Source organism: Palaemon carinicauda, chromosome 1, assembly GCF_036898095.1.
Source record: "Palaemon carinicauda isolate YSFRI2023 chromosome 1, ASM3689809v2, whole genome shotgun sequence".
Classification (NCBI taxonomy): Eukaryota; Metazoa; Arthropoda; class Malacostraca; order Decapoda; family Palaemonidae; genus Palaemon; species Palaemon carinicauda.
Window position 1 is genome coordinate 50,289,892 of NC_090725.1, and position 17,500 is coordinate 50,307,391.

General features: G+C 37.6%; 1 protein-coding gene across 1 annotated transcript in view; it reads right to left on the reverse strand.

The window, feature by feature from the left end:
* Positions 1–11,568, reverse strand: part of LOC137648169 (uncharacterized) — a 377,150-nt gene extending 365,582 nt beyond the window's left edge. Inside the window, exon 1 of the mRNA XM_068381105.1 lies at positions 11,448–11,568. The gene's annotated coding sequence lies outside the window, so the exon portion shown is untranslated. The remainder of the gene's footprint in view (positions 1–11,447) is intronic.
* Between the last annotated feature and the right edge of the window lie 5,932 nt (positions 11,569–17,500).

Below are 17,500 nucleotides of genomic sequence, written 5' to 3' on the forward strand. Positions count from 1 at the left end.
AATGAGATGAAGCAAGGAAGATTACAAGGGGAATTACAGTGCCTATGGATATCACGGTTTGAATGTATTATTAGTATCATTTATTATTACTAGCTAGGCTGAGACCCTAGTTGGAAAAGCAAGATGCTATAAGACCAAGACTGGGGTTCGAGTCATGATCAAACTCGTTAGTTCCTTTGGTCGCTGCAACTTCACCATCCTTGTGAGATGAGGTTGGGGGGGGGGGGGGTTGGAGAGCTTATACTGTAGGTCTATCTGCTGAGTCATCAGCAATCATTGCCTGGGCTCCCTTGGTCCTATCTTGGGTGGAGAGGGGGCTTGGGCGCTGCTCATTTGTGTATATGGTCAGCCTCTAGGACATTGTACTGCTCAATAAGGCAATGTCACTGTCCCTTGGCCCTGCCATTCATGAGCGGCCATTAAACGTTTAAAACCTTTAAACAAGTAAAAATAGCCCAGTGTGGAAAGGAAATCCATGATATGAGAAGTAATGAACAATTAAGATAAATATTTTAAAAACAGTAACAACGATAAAACATGAAAGGATTATTCAGCTTTAGGGTGAACTGCTTATAATAATCTGCTCAAGTGGCATAAGAACTGAATAGATGGGTACTCTAACATAAAGATACGCTGATGTTAACTAGGTTCAGTTGTGAAAAGATTGAAGAATCTCACCTATATATTAGAAAGTGTCTGAGTATATATATATAAATATACATATATATAAATACAGTATGTATATAAATATCTATATATATGTATATATATACATATATATAAATAAATATATAAATATATATAAATATAAATATAAATATATATATATATATATATATATATATATATATATATATGTGTGTGTGTGTGTGAGTGTGTATGTATATATGTATATATGCATATATATATATATATATATATATACCCTATCACGCTCAGAGGGAGAGAGAGTAGTCAAACCCTGATGAGAAGGGGTTACCTCGAGAGGTATACTCGCAAACCATAATCTCCCGCAAATTGCCGAAGCAACGGGTTGTACTTCGTAAAGGGAGAATTTGTGTGCGTGTGTATGCATATGTATCTAAATATTATGTATAATAATGATAATAATAATAATAATAATAATAATAATAATAATAATAATAATAATAAAATACCTTGTGACGTACGAAGTCAAAGCAAAATTTAATAATAATAATAATAATAATAATAATAATAATAATGATAATAATCATAATAATAATAATAAAATACCTTTTGACGTACGAATTCAAAGCAAAATTAAGACTGTCACTCAAACGTTTATGATGAGACCAGTTACAATCTGACGTTGTTAATTGTCAAAACGGAGTTGGTAACAGCCGGAAAGCAGATTACGAAATCGGCAGAAATCTGATATAACGAGTATGTCACTAACACTCGTGATTACAATCAATGTAAATATCAACCACAATGGCATTTAATACCGAATTCTATCTCGGGAATATATATCCACTGGAATTCATTTATGGTAATGGCTTCTGGATGGGCAGATACTCGAACCCCTGCCTATTCAGCCGATACCATGCCAGCGAGGACTCTGCCAACTGAGCTATCAAGACGAACTCCTGCCTATTCAGCCGAAACCATGCCTCCAAGGACTCTACCAACTGAGCTATCAAGACGATCCCCTGCCTATTCAGCCGAAACCATGCCAGCGAGGACTCTACCAAATGAGCTATCAAGACGAACTCCTGCCTATTCAGCCGAAACCATGCCTGCCAGGACTCTACCAAATGAGCTATCAAGACGGACCACTGCCTATTCAGCCAAAACCATGCCTGCGAGGACTCTACCAACTGAGCTATCAAGACAAACCCCTGCCTATTAAGCCAAAACCATACCTGCAAGGACTCTGCCAACTGAGCTTCAGAGATTTGAACCGATGCCTATTCAGCCGAAACCATGCCTGCGAGGACTCTACCAACTGAGCTATCAAGACGATCCCCTGCCTATTCAGCCGAAACCATGCCTGCGAGGACTCTACCAACTGAGCTATCAAGACAAACCCCTGCCTATTAAGCCGAAACCATACCTGCAAGGACTCTGCCAACTGAGCTTCAGAGATTTGAACCGATGCCTATTCAGCCGAAACCATGCCTGCGAGGACTCTACCAACTGAGCTATCAAGACAAACCCCTGCCTATTAAGCCAAAACCATACCTGCAAGGACTCTGCCAACTGAGCTTCAGAGATTTGAACCGATGCCTATTCAGCCGAAACCATGCCTGCGAGGACTCTACCAACTGAGCTATCAAGACGATCCCCTGCCTATTCAGCCAAAACCATGCCTGCCAGGACTCTACCAAATGAGCTATCAAGACGGACCACTGCCTATTCAGCCAAAACCATGCCTGCGAGGACTCTACCAACTGAGCTATCAAGACAAACCCCTGCCTATTAAGCCGAAACCATACCTGCAAGGACTCTGCCAACTGAGCTTCAGAGATTTGAACCGATGCCTATTCAGCCGAAACCATGCCTGCGAGGACTCTACCAACTGAGCTATCAAGACGATCCCCTGCCTATTCAGCCGAAACCATGCCTGCGAGGACTCTACCAAATGAGCTATCAAGACGGACCACTGCCTATTCAGCCAAAACCATGCCTGCGAGGACTCTACCAACTGAGCTATCAAGACAAACCCCTGCCTATTAAGCCAAAACCATACCTGCAAGGACTCTGCCAACTGAGCTTCAGAGATTTGAACCGATGCCTATTCAGCCGAAACCATGCCTGCGAGGACTCTACCAACTGAGCTATCAAGACGATCCCCTGCCTATTCAGCCGAAACCATGCCTGCGAGGACTCTACCAAATGAGCTATCAAGACGGACCACTGCCTATTCAGCCAAAACCATGCCTGCGAGGACTCTACCAACTGAGCTATCAAGACAAACCCCTGCCTATTAAGCCGAAACCATACCTGCAAGGACTCTGCCAACTGAGCTTCAGAGATTTGAACCGATGCCTATTCAGCCAAAACCATGCCTGCGAGGACTCTGCCAACTGAGCTATCAAGACGATGCCCTGCCTATTCAGCCGAAACCATGCTAGCGAGGACTCTACCAAATGAGCTATCAAGACGGACCACTGCCTATTCAGCCAAAACCATGCCTGCGAGGACTCTACCAACTGAGCTATCAAGACGATCCCCTGCCTATTCAGCCAAAACCATGCCTGCCAGGACTCTACCAAATGAGCTATCAAGACGGACCACTGCCTATTCAGCCAAAACCATGCCTGCGAGGACTCTACCAACTGAGCTATCAAGACAAACCCCTGCCTATTAAGCCAAAACCATACCTGCAAGGACTCTGCCAACTGAGCTTCAGAGATTTGAACCGATGCCTATTCAGCCGAAACCATGCCTGCGAGGACTCTACCAACTGAGCTATCTCTGATAATGTCCTCGCAGGCATGGTTTCGGCTGAATAGGCAGGGGTTCGAATCTCTGCTCATCCAGAAGCTATTACCATAAATGAATTCCAGTGGATATATATTCCCAAGATAGAATTCAGTATTAAATGCCATTGTGGTTGATATTTACATCTGATATAACATGTATGAATTTACTCAGATTCACAGAACTGAGCTAGAGTGGTCATTTTGGCCTTGGGAGACAACTGGGAGACACTTGAATAAAATTAAATGTAATTGGAGTGTGATATAGAGGGAAATTTGGAACTTTTCAATTACCTCTGCCAACGAAGTTGAAAGGAGGTTAAGTTTTAGCCCCTGTTTGTGTGTGTGTGTGTGTGTGTTTGTTTGTGAACAGCTTCCTGACCACAATTTTAATCGTATAGTAATGAAACTTGCAGGAATTAACTGTTACGTAAAAATCTGGAAAAAATTAAATTTTGCAAGGTCATGGTCATAGTTCAAGGCCAAGGGCAAGCAAAATGTCCAATTCACGTAATCAGCCATAAGTTTGGACATCGTTGTCACAAACACATCAAAATTGATTCATATTTGAGTTTATGAAAATCCACACCAATTAACCCTGGATAGGTACGGTCCTCGGACACCCCTTTAAGGGTATACTCGGACGCGAACGACCCCGACGCCAAAAAAAATTCTTGAAAAATCAGTTTTTGCAGTAACCTCCTTTGTTTTTTTGCCAAAAAAAACTTCAATGAATGCTTAAAACAACTGTAAAGATAAATACTACTCATCTGCAGAAAAACTATTTATTATAAATATTTTAAAAAATTAAGTAGAAAAAAAAAGACCTGACATAAAAATTCATAAAAAAAAAGTTTATACATATATACACAAATCCTTTTAGGAATTGATTCTTGAATGCTTAGGACACATCTTGATGTATTTTGGATGAAGTCAGACCCATGGAGGTGAAGATCTGAAATGAGAAAAAAAGGGTAACTTTTTTTGGCCAAAAAAAATTGTCCAAATTTCATGAATTTTTTTGGGTACCCAAATGAAATAGGAAGTGGCTAATTTTTTTAGGGAATAAACATATGTTATCCTAAAATAGAAATATGTGAAAAAATCTTCATTATTTTGTAAATTACATTTATATCAGGGGCCATATCTAAAGGTAATTTTTTGAGTACTTGGAAATTTCGTAAAAAAATACATATATTTAATATATAATATGATATTTATGCAGGTAAAAATATACCAAAATATCACAAATTCTATAGGGAACAAGAATATATATAGATAGGGCAGCTTACGCTTCGGATATGTCCACAAAATGGCCGCCAACCACACTGACTCAGACTCCCTAATCTGCCACTTGAAATGTAGGAAGGGTATGTCAATTTCAAGGTGTTATTTACTAATCTAATTATTATTGGATATGCATAAAAATTGTATGGTGGGTTGCTGGATAATTGTCGATTATTTTTACGACTATAAAATTAAAATTCTGACCCAAAAAATTTTTTTTGAAGGGAAATAAAATCGAAAAAAAAAATGTAAAACAATATTTTAGCTAAAAAAATTTGATGATATTCAATCAAAAAAAAAAGTAAACAAAATTTTCCGACAAATAAACATCTAGAGGAATCATTACTCTGTGATAGTTCCTTAGTACGTAGTTATCTTGAAAGAATTGGGAAAAAACGAAAAAATGGCAATCACCGGAAAATCGAACACATACCTATATATACGCCATATCTGGCTAAAAAAAAGATAGGCATGGGTAGCCAGATCATCTAGAAACACTTTCCAACACTATAAAAATATAAGTTTTGCGACACTACTTGCCAATTCCTTACGGTAACATGACTAAGCAAAAAAATGCAAAACAAATAAAAAGGGGCACTCGTGGAAAAATGGCCATTCTAATATACGGCATTTCAGAAAAAAAAAATTTCAGCCACGTGCTAGGCAAACCATCAAGGCATATTTTCCGACAAATAAACATATAAATGAAATATTACTCTGTGATAGTTCCTTAGTACGTAGTAATTTTGAAAGAAATGGGAAAAAACGAAAAAATGGCAATCACAGGAAAATCGAACACATACTTATATATACGCCATATCTGGCTAAAAAAAAAAATAGGCATGGGTAGCCAGATCATCTAGAAACACTTTCCAACACTATAAAAATATAAGTTTTGCGACACTACTTGCCAATTCCTTACGGTAACATGACTAAGCAAAAAAATGCAAAACAAATAAAAAGGGGCACTCGCGGAAAAATGCCCAACATTCTAATATACGGCATCTCAGATAAAAAAAAAGACATGCACGTGTTAGCCCAACCATCAAGGCACACTTTCTAAAACATAAACATGAAAAAAAAATCAATAATATACGGCAATTCCTTACTACGTAGTAAATTTTTACAAATATTGAAAAAAAAACAGAAATTGGCAACCGCAGTTAAATACCCAATATACCAATAACTACGTCGTATCTGACAAAAACAAAATCACGCATGGGTAGCCAGATCATCTAGACACAATTTCCAACATTAAAAAAGCAAAAGTTTTACGACACTATTTCGCAATATCTTACGGAAAAATGACTTGGCAAAAAAATTAAAAAAAATTAAAAAGGGACACTCGCGGTAAAATGCCCGACATTCTAATATACGACATCTCAGATAAAAAAAAAGACATGCACGTGTTAGCCCAACCATCAAGGCACACTTTCTAACACATAAACATGAAAAAAAAATGAATAATATACGGCAATTCCTTACTACGTAGTAATTTTTACAAATATTGAAAAAAAAACAGAAATTGGTAACCGCAGTTAAATACCCAATATACCAATAACTACGTCGTATCTGACAAAAACAAAGTCATGCATGGGTAGCCAGATCATCTAGACACACTTTCCAACACTAAACAAGCAAAAGTTTTACGACACTATTTGGCAATATCTTACGGAAAAATGACTTGGCAAAAAAATGAAAAAAAATGAAAAAGGGGCACTCGCGGTAAAATGGTCCTCGTGGTGATGAACGACATTTTAACTAAAAAAAAAAACATGCACATGGTAGCCAAACAATCCACCAAGACTTTCCACAACTGATAACCTATACAAGTTGCACCATTCTACGACAATTTCATAATACGTAATAACTTTGATAATTATGCAAACTACCTCAGAAGGGTAAACTCGGACGCGAACGACCCCGACGCGTCTCAGAAATCGGGGAAGGAGTACAGCTACAGCAATGCACATCTGGACACTACTAGAGCGTGTAGGGGAGACACCTCCTGCAGGTCGATCACCCACAAATTCAGTCACAGGGGTGAGTCACGTGAGAAAAACCTGTTTTTTTTTGACGCTCGGGGTCGCAAACGACCCACCGTACCTATCCAGGGTTAATACATGTTAAGGTCAAAGGTCAAGGTCGACCTGAAGGTCGAGAAAAAACCTGCCGCGGCGTAGGTCTGCACTCTACTGCTGAGTGCCCCTTTAGTTGCAGGATGAACTGGATAAAAACTGTTGAATATAATTGAATGAAATTGGAGTGAGAACTTTGTGATATGGAGGATAAATTGGGAAGGTTTTATTGGAGGATGAATTGGATGAAAACTGTTGAATAAAACTGAATGAAACTGGGGCGTGAACTTAATGATAAGGATGGAAAATTGGGTGTTTAATTGGCGGATGAATTGGATAAAAACTGTTGAATAAAACTGAATGACATTATCGTTAAATTACTTGAATCTGGTGAAATGGAATTGGGTAACTATAATAAAACTGGGTTAAACTTTCGAAATTGGAGAATAAATTGGAAATAGATAATAATAAAATATAGATAATTATTATATTATCGTTAAATGAATCGAAACTGGAGAATACATTGGAAATCCTTAATAACCGAATACCACTGTCGTTAAATGAATCGAATCTGGAGAATACACTGGAAATGGATAAAAACCTTAATAGCCGAATGCCACTGTCGTTGAATGAATCGAAACTGGAGAATACATTGGAAATCCTTAATAACCGAATACCACTGTCGTTAAATGAATCGAATCTGGAGAATACACTGGAAATGGATAAAAACCTTAATAGCCGAATGCCACTGTCGTTGAATGAAGCGAAACTGGAGAATACACTGGAAATGGATAAAAACCTTAATAGCCGAATGCCACTGTCGTTGAATGAATCGAAACTGGAGAATACACTGGAAATTGATAAAAACTTTAATAGCCGATTACCACTGTCGTTAAATGAATCGAAACTGTAAAATTTTAATTGGATAAAAACTTTAATAATCGAATACCACTGTCGTTAAATAAATCGAAACTGTAAAATTTCAATTGGATAAAAACTTTAATAATCGAATACCACTGTCGTTAAATGAATCGAAACTGTAAAATTGGAATTGGTAAAAACTTTAATAATCGAATACCACTGTCGTTAAATCAATCGAAACTGTAAAATTTTAATTGGATAAAAACTTTAATAATCGAATACCACTGTCGTTAAATGAATCGAAACTGTAAAATTGGAATTGGATGAAAATTTTAATAATCGAATACCACTGTCGTTAAATGAATCGAAACTGTAAAATTGGAATTGGATAAAAACTTTAATAATCGAATACCACTGTCGTTAAATGAATCGAAACTGTAAAATTGGAATTGGATAAAAACTTTAATAATCGAATACCACTGTCGTTAAATGAATCGAAACTGTAAAATTGGAATTGGATAAAAACTTTAATAATCGAATACCACTGTCGTTAAATGAATCGAAACTGTAAAATTGGAATTGGATAAAAACTTTAATAATCGAATACCACTGTTGTTAAATGAATCGAAACTGTAAAATTGGAATTGGATGAAAATTTTAATAATCGAATACCACTGTCGTTAAATGAATCGAAACTGTAAAATTGGAATTGGATAAAAACTTTAATAATCGAATACCACTGTCGTTAAATGAATCGAAACTGTAAAATTGGAATTGGATGAAAATTTTAATAATCGAATACCACTGTCGTTAAATGAATCGAAACTGTAAAATTGGAATTGGATGAAAATTTTAATAATCGAATACCACTGTCGTTAAATGAATCGAAACTGTAAAATTGGAATTGGATGAAAATTTTAATAATCGAATACCACTGTCGTTAAATTAATCGAAACTGTAAAATTGGAATTGGATAAAAACTTTAATAATCGAATACCACTGTCGTTAAATGAATCGAAACTGTAAAATTGGAATTGGATGAAAATTTTAATAATCGAATACCACTGTCGTTAAATTAATCGAAACTGTAAAATTGGAATTGGATAAAAACTTTAATAATCGAATACCACTGTCGTTAAATGAATCGGAACTGGTGAATAGATTGGAATTGGATAAAAACTACTGAATTAAATTATCGTTGAATGAATCGAAACTGGAAAATCAATTATAATTGGATTAGAACTAATAAAATTGAATGCAATGATCGTTACATTAATCGAAACTAGAGAATAGATATCAATTGCATAAAAAACTTTAATAAAATATAATCAAATTATCGTTAAATAAATCGAAACTGGAGAAAAAAATTGTAATTGGATAATAGCTGTTGAATAAAATGGAATTATATTATCGTTAAATGAATCGAAACTAGCAAATAGATTGTAATTGTACAATAAAAAACGGGGATTATAGTCTAGGGCACTTAGGCACACGGATATTTAATACTGAATGAATTATGTTTTTCCCTATTGAAGCCCTTGTCTTTATAGCATCCAGCTTTTCCAACTAGTGTTGCAGCTTAGCTAATAATAATAATAATAATAATAATAATAATAATAATAATAATAATAAAAACGGGCACTTAGTACCTCATAAGCTCCATAAAGAATTAAAATAACATTGTCTGTATCTAAGAACTTATCGAACAAAACAACTATTTATGAGTTTTAAGTGATGCATGGGTTGACCAGCATTCTACCTACTAACCTTGAAAAGAGACCCATGATCGATTTCATTATCAGACTACAATCGATTTCACCAATGCAGTATTTCACTGCACGGAACCTTCTGATGATGTGGGACTAACTATTGAACGTCTGAAACAAATATCCTAGGTATTATATAACGTCGTTAAACACACAAACACACACAAACTGCGCCATGGACTCAGCTGCTTTGGGTTGGAGTTCTCTTGCTTGAGGGTACACTTGGGCACACCATTCTATCTTATTTCTCTTCCTCTTGTTTTGTTAAAGTTTTTATAGTTTATATAGATATTTATTTTAATGTTAGTTACTCTTAAAATATTCTATTTTTCCTTGTTTCCTCTCCTCACTGGGCTATTTTTCCCTGTTGGAGCCCCTGACCTTATAGCATCTTGCTTTTCCAACTAGGGTTGTAGCTTAGCATATATATATATATATATATATATATATATATATATATATATATATATATATATATATATAAACAACAACAACAACAACAACAACAACAAGTGCAACCGTTCCTAGTCCACTGCGGAACAAAAGCCTCTGACATGTCGTTAATCATGTCTGTGGTTTGGCCATTTTCATCGCCACGCTGGCCACTGCGGATTAGTGATGGGGAAGACTAGTCTGATCGGCCACTGCAAGCCAACCTAGTATGGGTAGTATAGCGTCGTTGATCAAGGCGATACAAAAACCTTTTCACCACGATAAGGTACCCCAACTCAAAAAGGGATATATATATATATATATATATATATATATATATATATATATATATATATATATATATATATGCAGAAGAACCACAGGGAAAATGAAAATACGAAATATACGCTTAAGTCCTGACTAGTTTCGTGATACTTCTTCAGAGTCCTCTGAAGAAGTATCACGAAACTAGTCAGGACTTAAGCGTATATTTCGTATTTTCATTTTCCCTGTGGTTCTTCTGCATCTGAGCATCACGTTTTCCTGTGATTTTTACGCATATATATATATATATATATATATATATATATATATATATATATATATATATATATTATAAAACCTTTAATGAGGGGTAATACATTAAAATGTCAAGACTATATCACGTCAACAACAACTCATACGTTACCGGCGCAAAATCTAATAATCAACAAGAGAAATATATGTTGAACAAGAATAAATTAACATAATAGATGAAATCGAAAATATATGAATCAAGAAACATGGCCTATGTCTATTTTACTAGTAATATACTTAAAATCTCTCTGGTCCCAATATCTGAAACACTTAAAAGTACCTAAACTGTAACATTATTGAGGAAAGCGAAATACCACAATAAAAAAGGCATAGACCTATATCTATTTTACTAGTGATATCTAAGCTTAAGATCTCTCTGGTCACAATGCATGAAACTCTCATAATTACTTAAACTGGTTAAATTATATTGATTTCAGTTAATCATTCCAATTTATATCTTAAAACGACATTAGCACATCGGGCAATATAACTCTGCTAAAAACCTAATTGCAATTTGCTTTGCTACGATTCTTCTGTTCAAGACAACATCGACCTAATTCTCTTTTTTTCTTTTATCCCAGTTCCCTACTAAACTTCATTTACTATCGTATTGATGAGGAAACTTGTCTAACTTTATTCATTTGTGGTGACTAAAAAAATGATCGCAAGTTCGTGAGTACTTGGCAGCGGAGATTTTGGACGTTTCAAAGTAGAAAAAGCTTTTATATATATATATATATATATATATATATATATATATATGTATGTCACATATACTGGAGAGTAAATTGAGTCAAAATTTGCCAAAATATTACTTGATACTCAACATTTCTAAAATCTTAAGCTCCAAAATTCGTTTCCCTCATAAGGCTAGGAAATATCGACTTTAATATAAACATTTAGCTAAAGTATTCCAAGAACATCGAATATGACAATAGTCCACAAACGAGAAATAATTAGTTATGAATTTAATATATATAACGCTACCATAAAGAAACTCTTACCTCTACTAAGAAGAAATTGCAGCAAACGAGGATTCACAAACGTCCTGGTTTATAGCTGAAAGGAAGTTCCTATTTTTTTTTTAAAGACTTTGAGAACACAAACTTGTGAAATAAAATCCCTGGTTCATAAAAGAAACGGTTAATTTGCCAGGAACTATGCCAACCTTCCCTTGTTTTTTTTTTGTTTTCTTTTTCAAAACTTTACTGCATTAGCTAAGGGGCATGACTTAATACATCAAAGCTAGTATGAATAGCATGTTAGCTCATAACTACTGCTTTTTTCATTCATACATCATAGAGGTTGGGCCTCAAACACCACCACTAATTCCAGCTCGTGGTTTTTCCTATAATTTGTACTTTCCCGTCAATGTTTGTTCACTGTTACGTGTTAGCCTTTAGTCAACAAACTCACGGGAGTATGCTGCGCGTGTCCCCATTGAATGACAACACCTGCACGTGGTAGCTGTCTCAGGAATACGCGTTTTTGCATCGGTAGCAACAAAGAACTACCACCACGGCACATTGGGCTCTGGCCTACAGAGGACTCGCCTCTGCCTACACCATGCTTTACCGAGGGAGTAAGCGGTGCCAGCTATTCATTTACTGATTATATTTGACCTTACCATAATAAACAATATTTCAATAAATAAACGACTTATTAGAAAGCTATACAATTATATCATTTAAAGTAGGAAATAAAACCTAATTTCAAATACCCATGAAAAGGTTAAATATTTACGAAGATATAGCGAGTACTTGGAAACTTTCCTAGATCGACACGCGCTACTGAGGGACCCTAAACTCGCCTCTAATATCCCAGGACAAAACAACTCTATTTCCATGTTGGGAGGAAATAGACGAAGGTCACGTAACTGCAAGAGTTGTATATGCGGAAAAATAGTTAATTCCCGAAAGACTATCGAACGCGTCGTTTCTTATTCTTGATAAACCATAAATGTAATTATATTAATTATGAGAGAGAGAGAGAGAGAGAGAGAGAGAGAGAGAGAGAGAGAGAGAGAGAGAGTTTGGGGAAGGGATAAAGGAACATATAGGTTATCATTATAAACCAATATATATATATATATATATATATATATATACATATATATATATATATATATATATATATATATATGAATTGGAATTAACAATGGTTATGAAAAGTCGGAATAAGAGAGAGAGAGAGAGAGAGAGAGAGCGAGAGAGAGAGAGAGAGAGAGAGAGAGAGAGAGAGAGAGTCTGAGAATTTATGGTGACCAATAAATCATTTTGCGGTCAACAGTGAATGAGCATGATGAATATACGTATAGGCCTAATGAATCAGCTGACCAACTATGAACGGAGTTTGAAAAGAACGATTTAGGATATACGGGATATGAATGTACTGTATCAAAAACTGAATGTTGGATGATATGAAACTGGAAAATATATATATATATATATATATATATATATATATATATATATATATATATATATATATATCCTCAGCCGTTACTAGTCCACTGGACCACTTGCAGAACAAAGGACTCAGGCATGTCCTTTCACATGCGTTTTTTTTTTTCGTGCCAGTCCTCACCCGCAAACTTCCTTAGTTCGTCGATCCATCATCTTCTCTTCCTTTCCCTGTTTCATTTACAATATCTAGTGATCCATTCTGATATTCATAATATCCATCTATTGTCTGTTATTCTCATTATATGTCCTGCTCATGTTCATTTCCTTTTCTAACATGTTAGAATATCCTCTACCTGAGTTTACTCTCGTAACCATGTTACTCTTTCCATAAGTATTTGAGTTGAAATTAGCTTATATTCTAATAGTACAGCGGCATAGCAGACCAATTGTTCAAATTGGTCTAAAAGCACCAAAATTGGCACACATGTAGATTAATATATTCTAAACATTTTTGGATATGGAGGCATTCAAGATTAGCCCTTAGGAAGATATGGCGGCCATTGTTCAAAATGGCCGCCATTTAACATTAGCGTCATTACATAGACTTCATTATGTGTCGTTAGTTTGGTGCTAGATGGGCCAAAATTCCCTTTTTTTACATCAGAATTAACATCAATAAATGTTTAACAGATATTTAGATGAATCTTCTCAAAAATGGCCCCCAAACTGGCCGCCATTTTGTGGAAAAAGTGGACATTTGATGAAGATTTCAATACTCAATGACATAATACCTCTAATAACCAGTACCTGATTTCAGGAACACACTTTAATTGCTCAAGTTGCTTTTTTATTTCAAATTGCTGGCAAAATTGCTAGTCAAAATAATACACAGAGTACGGGAAGTTTACAGTATGGTCAGATTGTAGTTATATAGTCGACCAAAAGCCCAGTCTCTAGGCACAGTACTTGTGTAATCCTGCAGTACATACATGTAATACAATAACGTAGATTTTGCCACACTATGTTAATTATGATTCCGAACTTTTCAAATCTGGTCACCAGAATTATGAATGTCTACAGATCATAATGTTGGTTAGCAAGTTTTCTGTCCCAATCTACTGGCATTCGCCTTCACAGAAACATAGACCAGTGCATTGCAGTGAAGCGTTCTTGCACTTGCAGCGGTTTTTGCAGCCTTTCTTGCATCCGCAAGACACCAGCTCATAGCAGGCCTTGGATGCCTCAGGGAGTGTGGTCCAGAGTGGTGTGTAGAGCCCATCATCACTCCGATGCCAGCCCCAGTCTGTTGGTGGAGGGAGCACGGGCGTTGGTACCAATGCCTGGCCCCAGACATGACCACCCTGAAGGGCAGATCTCTTCACATGCTGCTCCAGAGCAGCGTAGGTTGGCGGGATGTTCTGAACAGAGTTCGTCTTTGCAAAGAGCTGCTTTCTCGCCTTGTTGACGTCCTTGCATTTGCTTGTGCGGTCATACAGGAGTATGACAAACCTCTCGATGACATGCATTGTATCCTCTTGGATGCTTGTGGGTGCATTTGCCAGACTCAGCAGGGCATCAGTGAGTTCTGGCAGCGTGTTCCATGTTGCCCAGGCAGATTTCTTCCCATGTCCGACGAAGGCTGACACAGTATCACACCCTGTGATGGCATGAAACATTGGAAGAGCACATGCCTTCTCTGGACCAAGGGAGGAAGCTATTTCATGGGCTGCAATGTAGCGGTAGTTCTTGCCTGTCCCAAAGGCTACCCAGAGTTCGTCTCCAGCTGGTAGTTTCTGGACTACCATCACTGCTAGGACCACGACGTCACTGTCTACTGTTCGAACCTGTATCTGGTGGTGACCATGTTGTGCAGCATGTGCTACATGTAGCATCATGCGGGTGTCTGCCTCTTCTTGGTTGCATGGTGCGAGTGAGTTGACATCCTCTTGCTGTGGAACACAGATCACCTGCTCCCCATCAGTGACGACCAGTTCCTTGCCTTCTTCTTGAAAGGACTCTGCAAGCATGGTGGAGAGGTAGCTGAAGAGCTCCACTTTGTTGCTATCAACTCGCAGGAAACTTTGCCAATTTCCTGGTATGACTGCTGAGTCGACAACACGCCGACGTACTCCCTTTCCACGCTGTTCTCTGGTTGATGCCTTCAGGGAATCTGCTCTGTAGCTGTCCCACACAAGGTCAAGACGTGATACATGTTGGAAACGTTGTACAACGTATGGGATGAACACTTGCTGTGCATATTCCTCGAACGTGTTGGCAGTACCCGGCTTCAACATCTGTACGATTACTGCTCCATCGAGGACAACAGCAGTGACAGTAGGAGCTTCAAACTGAGGCTCAGCATGGCCTTCAAGGCACACCAGCAAGTCACTCTTGCTCCCTAGGTACAGTCTCCCTCCGTCAGATAAAGCTGGAGGGCATTGCTGATTTTCATGCCTGAAGAACTCTTCTAGATTCCCATCACGGGTCTGGCAGCCGATATATAATCGTGCGAAGAGCGCAACATCATTCTTCAGAGATTTGACCTGTTCTTTTCCTTTGGGTATATTGGGTCCTCTCTTGGTCGCAAACAGTGGTAGCTTGTTCCGGTGGATTGCCACCTCAATGGACTTGGTTCTGTCCACGATGCATTCCTTTGAGAATGCTTCAAACTGGTCTTGGCCAATCTGCTTGGCGTTACGGACTGTTTCTATGACTGCAGGGTCTGCGATCTCCTTTGTGTCGAGCACCAGCAAGTCCTGACTGTCCTCCTCGAAAGGGTTGCCCAGCTCTTCAATGACGGCCACGAGTGAGCGCACATCTCTGGCAAAAGTGTTCTGCACACTTGGTGTCTCTTCGTGGTGACGTGTCTCCTCTTGATCGTGTGGATGCAGATTGAAGTCGTCAAATTCCACAATCACTCTAGCAACCTCCGGTCCGGCAACCATCCAGCGCCTCAGTGCAGTTGGATTGTCTGTGAGGCCGATGGCTCCTCCATCACCCTTGACATACGCGTTGTTCTGCTCATGTCCTGTTCTGGCGCGCTTGGCCTGGACATTGTCAGTACTATCAAATGCTGAGCTGCTTGCGATGCGTCTCTTCTCTGCTCTTCGTAGCATTGTGTTATTGTATTTGAGCATACATGTTTTATGCCACTTGGCCTGGTGGGCAACCATTGTCGCCTCAACACCTTGTCCTTCATCTAGTCTCTGTAACTGAACAGTTCTTGGCAGTTCTCCGAGTTCATCAAATTTGACCAAGTTTGCAGCCATTGTCGTGTATCCACTCCCAGGGTCTCGGCGTTTAGACAGTACTGGGCAGACAAGTGACTCTGTTGTCTCCTCTTGACATACAAGACACAGCTTCCAGTTTGTCTCAGGAGGTGTTGTGGGAGTACGTTGCTCAAAAGTATCGACCAGTTGGAACTTCTTTGCCATGGCTGCAGTCTGGAACAACGCGTCTCTGATGTCAGGTGGTGCTGCTGCTGCCTCACCTGCAAAGACACAAAACACCACCATGTTACCACAAGTTACTACTACAAGCACCATGACTATCAACACTATACTATTACTGCAGCCGCCGTCACTGCCACCAACGCTGCCGCTGCAAAGTAAAATTCATTTTCTTGTGAAATGGTAGCCAAATTATTTGGTAAGCACAGAAGTATGTGTAATTGTACAATACTTATCACCTCTAGCACACTTATCACCTTTAGCATCCACAAAAAGACAAATTATGGTACATATTCAATGACGCTAACGGTAAATAGCGGCCATTTTGAAAAATGGCCGCCAAATGTGCTACGGGGAGAATCTTGAATGCCTCCATATCCAAAATTGTTCAGAATGTATTAATCCACATGTGTGCCAATTTTGGTGCTTTTAGAACAATTTGAACAATTGGTTTCATATTTCTTACTATGCCGCTGGGCTATAAGGATTTAGTAAGGCTCGAAGTTTCTGATGCTCAGTTAATACTGGTAAGATCATCTGGCTAAATACTTTTCTTTTTAAAGAAAGTGGCATTTTACATTTAACAAATTAATTTATTTACCAAAAGCTCTCTATCACATGCTTATCTTTCTTATTATGTACGTATATTCGTTAACTATCTCTAGAGGTTCGTCTATAACCCTTATTGGTTGTATCTGCATTTTCATTGAATATTATCTTAGTTTTACTCATATTCATTTTCAGTCTTACATTTCTGCTTACTCTATTCAAATCTTCTATCATCTTTTGCAATGCTTCACTATATCATCTGCAAATCTTAAGTTGTTAAGGTATTCCCCCAATTATGTTAATTCCTACATTTCCCCAATCTAAATTCTTAATAACTTCTGGGCACGCTTTGAATAAATGAGGAGAGATAGGGTCTCCCTGTCTAACTCCTTTCTCAATCGGAATTTTCTCACAATTTTAATGTAGCCTTTAGGACTGCTGTAATTCCCATATAGATACCTTCAAGTGTTCTTACATAAAATTCACCTAGTCCTCGTCTCATGGCTACTGAAGTTTTGACAAAATCAAAAGCTTTCTCATAGACTATAACTGCCCTACATAGTGGTTTGTCATACTCTATTAATTTTTTCATTGGCTAGTTGATTAAATGGATATGGTCAATTGTTGAATATCCACTTCTAAAGCCTGATTGAA